The sequence below is a fragment of the Anser anser genome (genome assembly GCF_964211835.1).
Source record: "Anser anser genome assembly, chromosome: 9".
In the NCBI taxonomy this organism is placed as follows: Eukaryota; Metazoa; Chordata; class Aves; order Anseriformes; family Anatidae; genus Anser; species Anser anser.
The window spans coordinates 22,061,932-22,075,167 of record NC_139729.1 but is presented as its reverse complement, the minus strand read 5'-3'; the positions used below and the strand labels follow the sequence as shown (position 1 = coordinate 22,075,167).

At 38.3% G+C, this 13,236-nt stretch overlaps 1 protein-coding gene across 17 annotated transcripts in view; it reads right to left on the bottom strand.

Annotated features, from left to right (window-relative positions):
- LOC310904394 (uncharacterized protein) overlaps positions 1-13,236 on the bottom strand; it is a 113,683-nt gene that overhangs the window by 59,902 nt on the left and 40,545 nt on the right. For 14 of the 17 annotated variants that reach the window (XR_014588276.1, XR_014588277.1, XR_014588278.1 and 11 more), the window contains one exon: positions 103-144. The gene's annotated coding sequence lies outside the window, so the exon portion shown is untranslated. Of the gene's footprint in view, positions 1-102; positions 145-7,869; positions 9,479-10,021; positions 10,668-13,236 lie in introns of those variants that run through there. The other 3 variants (XR_014588285.1, XR_014588286.1, XR_014588287.1) reach the window with 3 other exon arrangements.

The following is a 13,236-nucleotide window of genomic DNA, read 5'->3' as shown; positions in this document are numbered from 1 at the left end:
ACCAAGAGACTGAAGAGATAATAACTGACTTTTTATGAGGTACGTAGATTTCTACCAATGATATTCAAAGTCATTGATAAAAATTTAAGAATCGTTGCTTACCTTCTGTTAACAGCAGGTTTGCGCTATCTGCAGACAAAACATCTGAGTGAAAAGACAAATGAAAAACTTCAGGAGACAACTTTCTGAGCCACATATCATTTATAAGCAACCTAGCAACATTATTGTTTCAAGGCAGACAAAAGGACATCTTTATAAAATATATGGCCGAATACCTAAAAGCTCCTCCAGTTTTACTTCATGCATATGGCCTTTCAGTACTATAATTTATATTTCTACTGCTCAGTTGCCCAGATGGGCTTTTACAATATCCTTCTCATAGCACTCCAGGTGTTGCAAATAAATAAAACACTTTATTTCAGGGAGATGAGAACAGAGTAGGTACCAGTGAAAGTTGATAATACATGTATTTAAGCAACAGCCATTACCAAATGTATTGTACAGTTATTATTAAGCATGCTAAGGGATCCTGTATATTATTCAAGTGTCGTAAATGAAAACTAAATGACCAAAACTACTTTCAGTGAACTGTTGACTTTGGTTCACAATTCTGTCATTGTGTCAAATTCAATAAAGAAACTTATGGGATATTAGCATTAGAATGATAATTTGCCTAGCATGCCTTTTAGATATATCGTGCCACCAATATTAACAATAACTAAAAAAAAATAATAAAAAAAAATGCAAGAGATTCAATGAATTTCTAAGTGAGCAAATGGCCATCCCTTTGCAGGGATTCAAGAAACAGAAAAGAGTCTGTTTGTTGCATGAATTATGAGTTGCAAACCATTTTCTGACCTCTAGTCTACAGCATATTAATTATTCACATAACTGCTTCTGAATGAAGAAGGATGGAGTGTGTGAGAAATGATCCTGAATCCTCAGCAGTCTCACACAAAGTGGGCTCTAACCAAGACCAAATTACTGGGGAATTACTTGGCATTTACAAAACAATGTACATATCTATTATTACATATTTGTATACATATATATATACATACAACATGTAATTATATAGAGAGATATGGCTACATAGAGATACCTGTGTCCTTAGGTCTTAGGGTTAGATTAGATCTAGCCTCAAATTTATAAAAGGACAGACTTCATTCCCCAAACCTGTGAGAGCAAGTAGGAAGAGAAACTTTGGCACAGAGTTTTATATCTGACGTGCCTTTTAAATAGGAGTACTATTATTTATACTTCTGTAGTGTGAGAACTGGTGGTGGGGGTAGTTTCTTTGCTTTTACACAGAAGGATAAAAATGAGCCCTTAGAGACATCATATTCTGCATAGACAAAGGGAAGAAGACGCTACACAAACCAGAGAGCAGTGAGATGTACAAACATGACTAGCATTTAAAAGTTTATGAATTTTTTTTTTTAAGGTAGCACTTGAGAATTCTTTTTTTTTTTTTAATAAAAGATAGTGCTTCTTTTAAGCAATGCCAATGCTTAACATCAGGCCAGATGAATGTGTTTGGATATAATGAGTGTTCAGTCCATTGTAGCATACAAGAAAGTGGGTTCTTACACAATTATTATCTCACTTGTCATTGTACTTTTACATAACATGCAGACACAAAGAGCTGGCTTGAAAGAAACACGTTTTTGCTCCGTTTAACTCAGTATATTTACTAAGTGTTGTTTTTTTTTTGACCAAAATAAAATTATCATGATAATTCCTTTACACCAGTGCCAAAAAAAAAATCACACCACATGATGGGTAGCATGGCAGTGTGTCTTAAATTGCTACATCTTTTCTTTTTTCCTTTGTTCTACTGAGTGAAAAGAAGTCTGCCCCTGTAGGGTGCTGGTGTGTTTGAAAAGAAAAGGTAATTCGACAATACCAGAAATGAGTAGGTGATTCAGCAAAGATACCACCCCTCCTCTTTTCTCCTTATTACTCACCTGTCACTCCTAAAAGGAAAAAAAAGTCTAGTACTTACAGATGTAACATTGCTGTCTACCACAGTCGAAGTTTCCCCACATCTAACAATGACACTACGATTAGACCAGAGTTTTTTGTTTGTTTGAAACGAGGCTGTAATTAAACCCAGATGCCTCAAACATCCACTCCTTTTAAAAGATACTTGGATACTGTCTATGATTACAAGCAGGTATCTGGTATTTCTCTACTTGGCACAAAGGACACGATAAAACTGTGTCTTTAAACATTTAATTTTATCACATTAGTTGACTGCTTTCAAGACAAGTGATGTTTCGAAGTAATTTCTATGGCTTAGTGGGGAAGTCTTTCCAAACTCAACATCTACAAATCTACATCTCAATATCTACACTGCTGGAAATACTCTCAGTGACTCAAAGGTCTTTTCTTAATTTCTGGGAAGGGTAAGAATGAGGAAAGGAACATACTCACACTTTGAGAATAGAGACCCTTCAGTCATTTCTAGCAAATTAGGAATGACACATTTAAGTATTTTCAGTGTAGTATTGTAATCATTGGAGGGATGATAACAGTATTCAAGCCATTTTAACTTTCCAAAGCATAAAATAATCTAGTGGTTGCCATTTAGCATAATACTGAAGTTATGATAGCATTCATTCACAAAGGTAAAATTTTCCAGAATCACTTAGGAACATGACCTTATATTGATTCTGTAGTGTTTTCATACAAATCCATATATATTTATTTCACACTCCTTTTTTTTAACAGGCCAGATAAGAGAAGGTCCCCAAACTGAGAGTCCTGCAGTACAGACACCCACTAGGAGCTTCCATTTTTTGTCAAAGTCACAAAAAAAATAAGTGCGGGGGGGGCATACTGAATGAGAACATCTCTTCAGGGGTCATTGGACACACTGCATACATGCATGGCCAGTGTAGCTGAGCAGTAAACTTGGTAATTAATTTTTAGGCATTATAAAATATATATTTTTCTTTTTTTCTCATGTAAAAGCTTTCAGGAACATTCACTCCAATTAAAAAATGAAACTTTTTGTCACAGGTTTATTGTTTTTGCTTGCCTCAAGTGGGCACTTCAGAGATTGAGAGTAGCATACATTCACAAACAAACAAAACGACGTGTGCCTACATGTTCACCTGGGTGGGGACAGCAAGCTCTACGCTCTCACAAGAGAACTCAGATATACACACCTAAACTTGGACACACATACAGGCAGCAGGCTTGGCCTGCATTAAGATACAGCTTCAGGAAAACATATGGGTGCACTGTTCCAGAACTCCCGTACAAGAACAATAGCAGAAATTAAATGATCCAGATTAAGACCTGACTGCTGTACATTCATTAGTATCTCACACCCAAAGCAATTACTGAGTCGAATGTGACAAGTGAATATTATCTATGAACTTCGCACCCTCCTAATAAACCTCACAGTAGCAAGTTTTCAAAGAATTATGCTTTGGGCAAGGTTTGTCTGGTGAAGCCAAGGAAGTAGTTTTAACATTTTCTAAACATCCCTTTCTGTTTCCTAAGTTTCTTTTTCTCCTTGAGACTTCCATAGTCCCAGGGACAGCTTCAGACTCCTCTCCTGTGCTATGTTTATTCACTACAGAAACAGTTGCAGCATTGTGTGACTTATCACAATGAGCCCACAAGACTTGCATGTTAAATACTGACTACCAAATAATCACAAGAAGCCATTCTCCAGAAAAAGAGTGAAACAAGTAAAGAAAAAAGCAACTCAAAATACAACTGATAAGCTGTTTGAAAGCATTATCTCATCTCAAAGGACCATCCATGAATAGAAGACTAAATTCATCAGTTGTTCCCTGAACTGGTGGCTCAGCTCCGAGAGATAAATTAATCAAATTATTCCAGAAAGAAAATAAGAAAACTCATTTCAAAATTCAGACAGACGTTCAAGAGACTGTTAGTTATGGACTTCTCATCTTTACCTGCTTTCACAATATTTTCCAGAACTAAAAATCACTCAAGACAATGGAGAGACCTTCTCTTATTTAAATTGGCCTTGAAATATATTATAAGCATACAAAATCTAATCCTATGACCATTGTACCTTTGTACATCACAGAAGCTAATGGTGTTAGAATGGTATGCAAAAGGTGTTCATTGAAATGAGGCTGAGCCTTGAAAGACCGCTGCTGTGATGGTTTTAGGGGCTCACAGTCAAGCCCCATGTACCTGTAGCTGAAGGGCAAACAGACATTTCCTTACCCACATACAGGCTTACTACTGCCATGACACCTACAGGAAACTGAAAAGTTTTAGACAAAACATAAATAAAACAAACAAACAAGCTTGTTTTATTGTTTCATCAGAATGTAGCTACCCATCGCTTCAAGATTACTTGAGCTTGAAAGAAAAACATCTTAAACCACCCCTTTATCTGGGAAGAACCCTGTTCCCCGCTAGTGATGCTCTGTCTTCTCATTTCAGTGTGGTGGGGTCTGCCTTCAGCAGAGCACTGCTCCTACAGACAGCCAGATCATAGCAGAGAAACTGTTTTAGAGAGAAATTCAATTTGGCAGGGAGCTTTATTTTTTAACCAGTCTCACCTCGGGAGGTTAGGAAACTATGGAATACAGCCAAGAAAGAGAAGGAAACTAGAACTATCCTGAGCAGAAGAATGACATTAGAGTTCTCCCAGGTTTCCAACAATAGCTCATTTCCATGAACACAATAAAGCATTCAGACAAAGGCAAGAGGAAGGAACTGATAATTTTTAAGTTGCTGTTGAGGTAGTCATTGATGTGACTGGAGACATAAAACTGTAATTCCAGAGACCATGATAGGAGAATTGATCTTGAAGTTTGCAAACTGAAAAAGAATACTGAATATTTGGTACATGTTTTTAGAAAGTGCACAGTGCCAAAAAAAAAAGAAGTATGATTGTATCAGGCACGTGAATTTCAGTTACAGAAGCAGAAGCTTTGCCAGAAGCCTTTGTTTTAGTTACCTTGGGAGAGGGAATACTTGGGCCTCTCCAGCTACGTAATAATGTTACAGCATCAACAACATTTCTGGACAAGGGAAAGTAATTTTCCCTAGTTAACAAGCTTCTAAATATTTTTTTAAAAAATTATTTTTATGCTAGCAGCCTACCCTACATACTACAATATATTAGGAAATTTCCTCAGTTTTGAAAAGCATCACATTGCTCTTTCTCCTTTATTAGGATAGGTGAATTATAGATTTGCCTACCTTGTATTAAATCAGATTTAATATTTATCTGGTGCTGCAAAGTGACTTTGAGCAAAATTTTACGCTAGTATGCAACATTTCATCCACACAGAATCTTTGCCTGCCTTTTCTTTTGCTGCTTAGACTTAAACTGTTGTTGAAACTCTTAATACCTGTTGAAATCCAACAGATTTTGTTTGCTTAATTGCAGTCTCTCTTAGTTTTAAGGTTCAGGGCTGCTGGTAACTGCAACACTGGGCAGTTCCTGGAACTGCTTCTCAGTTACAGATCTGGTATTCTAGTATCTGGAATCCCAGCTGATTATGACAGTATTTTCAAAAGGTTTCCATATGTACTAAGAGGCTAATGTGAAATTGAACAAGCAAGGTTTCGAGTTATCTTATTCTTCTCCACACTTCAGAAGAAAGTGCATGGGCTATGTCAACTGCTTTAATGCAAAAATCATCACCTTTACAAAGTTCGAGGCAAATCCTACGGATGATGTTGCTGGTGTCTTAAAATAAGTATTTTCCTGTCTTGTTAATACCCATCTTTACTTCTCTTGCATTTCAAAACAGGTTTTGATACGTAAATCAGGGTCTGGCCCTGAGTTTCTTTCCACTGATTTTAACAACTGCCAGGTGGACTTACAATATGTAAAGAAAAATGACTGAACTTAACCACATTGAGTTTAGGTTTACCATCTTTACACACTCGTCATTTGCCAAATCTTCTGTTACACAGACAGTTAAACACTCCCAGCTGCGTAGCGGAGGGGTACTCTTGTTCCTATAAGGACCTGTGTTACTTCATCTATGTTACTCAAGGACGTGTGATACAGCGTTATATCCTTGCACATTGTGCTCCCACATTGTTTCTCTGTACCCTTGTGCTCTCCGTAGTGAACGTGCAGGTAAATTCTTTCCAACTACATCTGAAAAGCAGCTTTTCCCATCACTCTGTTTTTAACTTCAGACTTCACTATTTTTGAACCTCATCTGCTGAAAGCATTTAATCAATTTGCCTTTCCTTTTCAGATTTTGGACCTATTGGATACACTAGTCAAAACCAGCCCTTACAGTAGTAATAAATATCTGCAAATGTGTCATTTTCTTGGGCAGAGCATACCAGACACATCTCCCAAGAAGAAGCCATGGTGCATATCCCTGTTTCCTGTATACTTGACAAGTTCCTTAGGGCATACTGAGTGGGGCAGCTGGAAGCGTGCCTTTCCCTAACCCATCCACCTTAGCTGGTTTCTCTTCCTGATCATCCAACTGACTTATTTTTGGCTGTCAAGAAAAAACTTTGGTAATGTACAACATGTGTGTTGAGTCACAACATAGTGCAGCTTTGTGATACTGAAGGCTGTCCAGCTGCCAGCTCCTGGGGGTGCCTTTGAAAATCTTTTCCAATGAATCTCCTCTTAAGTAATCACTCTGCCAAATATCAGTTGTCTCGAAGAGCTTGGTTTTTAAGAAAAGGTCAAACAAAATTGCAATGAAAACCCTAGGGATACTTGCAAAAGGTCACTTAAGACAAAGGGGATTCCCAGCTGAAGTACAGGTTTCACCACTGTGCATATAGTCAGTAGACTACCTTGTCAGAGAAAAGCTTTAATTCAGAGTCAAAATTGATGCTTATAATTTTGTCTGCACAATCATCCGTACACCCAGTAAATGAAACAGTCACATCCAGCTACATGATTTGCAGACTGTTACCTAGTCATCCAAATAAAACACTCTATTCCACAACTGTATTACTTATGATGGCAAATAAAGTTGCAACATGATGATACTTACAGAACTGTAGTGGCCCATTTATATGAAGCTTTTTAAGAGCTGGCCTCAGGGAACGTATTTTCAGTTCTATGGTTGTTGGGCTGGATGAGCATTTCACAGGGAATAATTTATTTGATTAATTTAGGGCCATTATTGGTTTACAAAATTCCTTTGTGCTGACTTCTCTGACCACTTTGTTTATTATTTGAAGTTACAGAACAGATGGTTTGTTCAAAAATATATTTTCGCCTAATGATTGCTCATAAATTCTCTGTCCTGGATGGAGGTTCATATATTTGCTATGCAGGCTCTGTGAACTGGATTTTTAACTCACAGAGCATGGCCTGGATTCTTAGCTGACATTTTTCTCTTCTGTGTGTGTGTGAGCTATTTTCCCAAACCACAGATTGTCTCTAAGAAACTGTCTAGTTTAAAAAAACTTGTTAAAGATATGTGTAACTTACAATTTCTGAAAAGACTAACTAAGGCTACTTCAGACGTCTATGTACAGATACTTCAGTACTAAATAGATCAAAACCAACACACACGGCAATTGATGAAACAGCAAATGAGACTCAACAAAACATTTAGAAGAAGCAAGTAAATGAAATATTAGATGTCTATGAAGTGAGAAAACAGTTTTCTTTGCTGTTCACAAAAATGTTACTATTACTGCCAAGAGGGAGGCAGAACTGGTCCAAGAGGACGCCACAATTTTAACTGGACTAATTACAGCTCTCTTAGATGAAGATGAGCCCTTCAAATGAATCTGTTTAAACATCTGTCTAAACCAGGTAAGAATTCGGGTAAATTGGCTGTTGTTTTTAAACCCTATATGAAACTGCTGTAGGAAAGCATAGCAAGCACGATTCCTCAGTAGGTCCGTATGCGAACAAACAACAGTGATGCAATCAGGCTTACATTTTACTACTAATGATGTGTTTATAGATATTTACCTTTGCAGCAGTATCAGAGACTGTATCTTGAATTGCTATTAATGCCTTTCTACACAGATTAATAAAGAGCGAAGCTATTGAGATGTATGGTTTCCACTCCTGTTTAGCCTAGTGTAACATTGCCATCTACAGGATTTACAGCACAGAAGCTCTGCAGTACTCAAAGACCGATTTTACAATCAAGGAATAGAAACCACTGAAGGTGAAAATGTAAGTGCCCAAAATTAGCCCTGTTTGATCAGCCTGATGAACTGCTATTTCACAAATTATCTAGTAATAGTATGGCTCACCAACAAAAGCAATATATTAAATCAGCTACTACTGTCTTGCATGTAATAAAGCCAAGGGATTTCCTTTAATCTAGTTGAATTACGCACCAGGACAAAAAGAAACATTAAGTACCAGGGGCTTCTGATTTAGTTACTCATCAGAAATTGACGTAAGTTACTTTTTCATACAAAAATTTTATATTATACTCTTCAGATGACTCAGAGAAGCCTTTCTCAGCATTTGTCTTAGCTTTGAAAACGCATTTATGCAAGATGGATCGCTACTTGCCATAACTGGCTATGGAAATCCCTTTGCAAGAACTAAATATACTGGCAAGAGAGATTAAAAAAACACATATTCAAGTTCTTAATTTTAGGCAGCTGTTTAAATTTAAGCCAGCTGTTTAACCTCTGTATTTATTTATTTTTAAAATCTCAGCATTGTTTCAAGATGGCACTGAATTATTTAGACATGTTGGCCTTCTAGAGTTAGCTCTCAAGCTGGTTTCACATTTAGCATTCTGCTAATGAAATGTTTTCAGGAGTCAAATGCTACGTTAGGTGAGCAAGCACCCCAAGAAACACCACAAACTGAAGTGATATATTATCAACGAGCCCTGAATTAGAGCAGCTTCACTCAAATCTCTCTTAGTGTGACAAGGAAGAAAAACAGAATTAAACAGTGATCAATAAGTACTGGGGAAATGCTGGAGAGGTCATAGGAGGCAACTTGAATGAAATAATCTGATTGCAAGTGTGATCTTTGATGTCAGAAAAAGTGGTTATTGACTTTAATTCAAGAAAGACAGAATGCTGCAAGACATTTTCATTTTTGAGAATCAAATAAAAAAGTAAATCAGAAGGGAAAAGAACAGGAGCAATAAAAAAGACAAGGGATTTCAAATTTGAGATGAAAGCTTTCGGTGTATGCAGAAAAGTCATAAACTTGAATTTTAATGCACCAAGATGGCTCTCTAGTCATTGAGAACTGCTAGATTGATTTTGCCTCCCCAATTTACATGGGGAGTGTGGGGGGGGGGGAACACAGCCAGTTGCCAAAATTAAAAATAAATAAATAAATAAATAAATATCCCATTGACCCAAGCTGAACATATTTTCATTTTTCAGTTCAGTGGTCAAAGTAGAAAATCAATTGTGTTCACAATTCTATCTCAACATTCTTAGTCCACAAGACGCATTTCTGGAGCAGAATTGGAAGGTGTAATGTTGCCGCATGCAGAGGAACATTCTGGTTTCAGGTTTCTCTTTTGACAGCTTCACACAGATCTAGCTGAGACAAACAGACAAGACTAAAAAGCTGATTTATTTCAATTTCAAAACTAGCAGTCTCCCATACTTTAGCATAACAATACGGCTGCTAGCAGGGGGTTGTCAGCATTAAGATATCAAGGCAGTTAAGAGACTTTCCAGATTGAGCTGATGGCTGTTCATACTTGAAGTCAGTCAGCAGTTAGGTTGTGAACCAACAGCATCTGTAACAACGCTGAAGATGTTGCAGAGGGCACAAATGTATGTGTTACTCTGCCATTTAGTTTGCCCTATCTGACCCTACTGTTTCAAGCAGCTGGTAAAACGCTGTAGGCTTCCGAGAACAATGCATTAAAAACTCCTGTCTGCTATGGCCAAGAATTGACAGACGTGTTTGGAGAACACCCCTCTGCAGTGCGGAGTACTGGGTGCTACAGCAATGTTTGTCATTGCATCAGCTTTGACCACAATACTTTTCTGTTACTACTGTCACAAAAGAAGCAAATGGCAAGTCAGAAGTGAATCCTTACATGTTAGTATCCTTACATGGTCATGATGTCTAGAAGATACAGCACTCTTCTCCTTGGTGAAGCTCTGCTATTACCAAAATAATATCAATATTATAATAATTAATTAATGTCTTGAAATTTCTCATTGAGTCTTTTCAGGACCATTTTGTTGCCCTGTCTAAAGCTCAGGCCCTTATTACCAGGAGTGTTGACAGAAAAACTTTAATTTCAGGTTTGTATTGACGAAAATATTTACAATTCACATGCTGTTTGAGGTTCACCAGTTGCCTAAAAGTTGTGAGTGAATTTACATCTCAGATTATATTTCTTCTGGATGATATATCTCAGGATTTTTAAATGATTTGCAGAAGAAAATTAATTTAAAAGTGATTATTCCCAATTTTAATTTTTACAATACCAAAAGTAAAGTACCAAAAGACCATATGTTTGCACAGTCAGCACTTCAAAATGCTTTACGGAGATTTAAAAAGGCTGTATTATGACCATAGACATAATACAGAGGGGAAGTGGAATTCAGAGCTATAAAGAAACAAAGATGTCTACACCTTCAGCTCCCTAAGGAAGTTAATAAGGTGGAAGGATGGCCAGAGGTCAGGGCTGGTGATTGGCACCAGCACAGTGAGGGCTCCCACCCACAAAGTTGCTGGTCCGTGGGGCTAGGAAGGGGCTGCTGACATTAGCCTGGAAAAAGAGATGAGGAAGAGTGAGTGGATGCAACATTCAGGGGATTAGGCAGGAGCACACCTTTGCTGCATATATTTTATAATGACATGCACCAGGAGGGCAGGGCACATCCTGCACCACCTCAGTTGATGTCTTGAAAAATTACGCTGAACCTTGCATGCCCTGCTTACCGTGCCAGCCTGCCCTCCTCTGTACCCCCAGCAGCTACAGCAGCCCAGCCAACAGACAGGGAGACACCGGCCTCCTGCTGTCCCGATTTGTTTGGTGAGTTGGATTTATTCATGCAGCCTTTCTGAAGTGCAAGGTCCTGGCACTAAGTACCCATTTACCAGTTCAACCCAGCACAGAAAGCAGTGCCACTTTCTTTTCACCCGAATCTGGCTTCTCTGACAATTACTCTGTTATCTACCGAGCAGATATCCTAAGCTCCTCATTAAAAGCATCCCTTCTGTTGAGATTGGCTGCCATGATTTAGTATAGACTGGATCTTGTAAAGTCCACGGAGCTCACACAATTCCAGTGAATTAGAGGTGCTGAGATGTCCTTGCCAATCTGCTGCTGCCTCTGCCCTGATCCCAATTCAATGGCTTGTAAGTCACAACGGGGAAGCGGAATAACGATGCTCTGACCAGCGTAACCTTGGGCAGTTAGGCTGGAATATGTTAAATTACAGTAGTCAAGGCTGTGATAAATGCCTGTTCTTGAACAAGCGATGAATAACTCTGCATTACAGTTGTAAAATTGTGATATTTTACGATTTATATTTTACATAAAATATGAACTTCTAGTGGGGTTTGCGGGGTAGCGCCTTTGGGAAAAACTTGCAAAAGCTTGGTTAACATTCACACTGCTAATCCCAGAGATGGATTGGGCATCATTAAATAGAACAAAAATGTTGCTGAATAAATAGTTAAGGTTAATGGTTTTCTATGCCAAAGAGAAAATAAATTATGCCAACATGTTGTATTAGCCATACCTTAGAATTGTTAAATAAAATAAGTGACTCAAAAAAATGGTCTAGGAAAATGAGATAGTATCTAACTGCATTTGGAAAAAGAGCAAGAGGCTAATTAGAGGGAAAAATATATATTTAAAACAGGACTGGTCTTATTGGGATCAAAGACACCTTCAGATGATGAGCAAAGGGGCAGTCCTAAACAGAAACCCTAGGGAGCCAAACGCAGTGAGCCAAAGGAAACCTTTCATTCAGTGCCTGTGGGGAACAGAACCTGCTTTGTAACAGATGGTCCCTGTCTGCCTTCTGACATCTTTAGCAGTTTTAATCTGAGGCACGTCTGTGCTCAGCTTCCTTTTATTCTCTGCCTTCTCTAACAACATGACCACATGTAAGCGGCTTTCTTTGCAATAAAGGTTCATCCAGACAGACCTCCAGGTACGCTTTTGTAACCAGCACGCGAAACTATACCGTGGCATGGTTAAGACTTTGATTTACACCCACTCAGAGACATTACAGTTTGATAAAAACAATGACAACTAATTCTCACGTAGCCTGAGTTTGGGTATTCACAGTTCCTACATGGTCGTGCCTTATCATGAGTGAGGAAGTAGTTGTCTTATCACAGAAGAAAACACCTGCAGCAGACGGGACAGTGGGGAGAGAAGGAGCAGGTTTGACTACAGATCCCATATACTACAGTCTAAAAGAACGTACTTTCTTCATTTTGGGATGCTTTTTTTTTTTTCTACGATAGTGATATGTTGTGCAACAGTGCTGTTTTCTGTCTAATCAATGTCAGCTCCCTGCAAATGTCTGTTCCCTTGGCAGCCTTCAAGGTGGGCAGTACACAATTTCACACGTAGGAAGTGCGATTTGAGAGACAAAAAAAGAGCTATTGTTTCTCTGTTCCAGACAAGAGCAGCTATACTCAGGCCTCATCAGGTCTTCTTAAGGAAAGTTTTCAAAGTTTTCAGTCTAACTCACCTATTTCACAACACAGCATCATTTACACTGGCAGAGCCGACAGGCTGAGTGATTTGTCTCTGGAACTACAATCTGAACTCATCACGTAGAGCAAACCGTCCTGAGTCGCTGTTAAAGGCTGTCATGCCAGATGTGAGAGCCCACCTGTATTCCCTTGCTCTGCTGTAAATTGCAATCAATTTGAAATTATTCTGATGTCCTATTTCATATTTACACTTTCCTGCCTCAGAGCTAGTTAAGATGAAGTTTACCTAACTAGCTCCTACCTCCCTGCTGTGTGATGAGTTTAAAATGTGTGGTTCACGAAAGTTCTTAATATTGTGTTGTAGCTAACTCATATTAAACAATATATCAAAGTTTCTCATCCTTTAATCTCTGAAGGCTAATAACCAACTCCCTTTCTGAATTAGAGAGACCATGGAAAACCAAACTGTTCAAGGGCCTCATTAATCCCTGCTGTAACTTGACGCACTTCATGTTATATCAGGAAATACATCTGACCTCCTATGACATTATCCCATACCAAAGTGACTGTGAAGGATCAGCCTTGTTGTGCCAGCCATTTATGTTACGCTGTGAAAAGCCCTGCAATTTCCCTGTGTCCTCATCTCAACAGAGTGACAA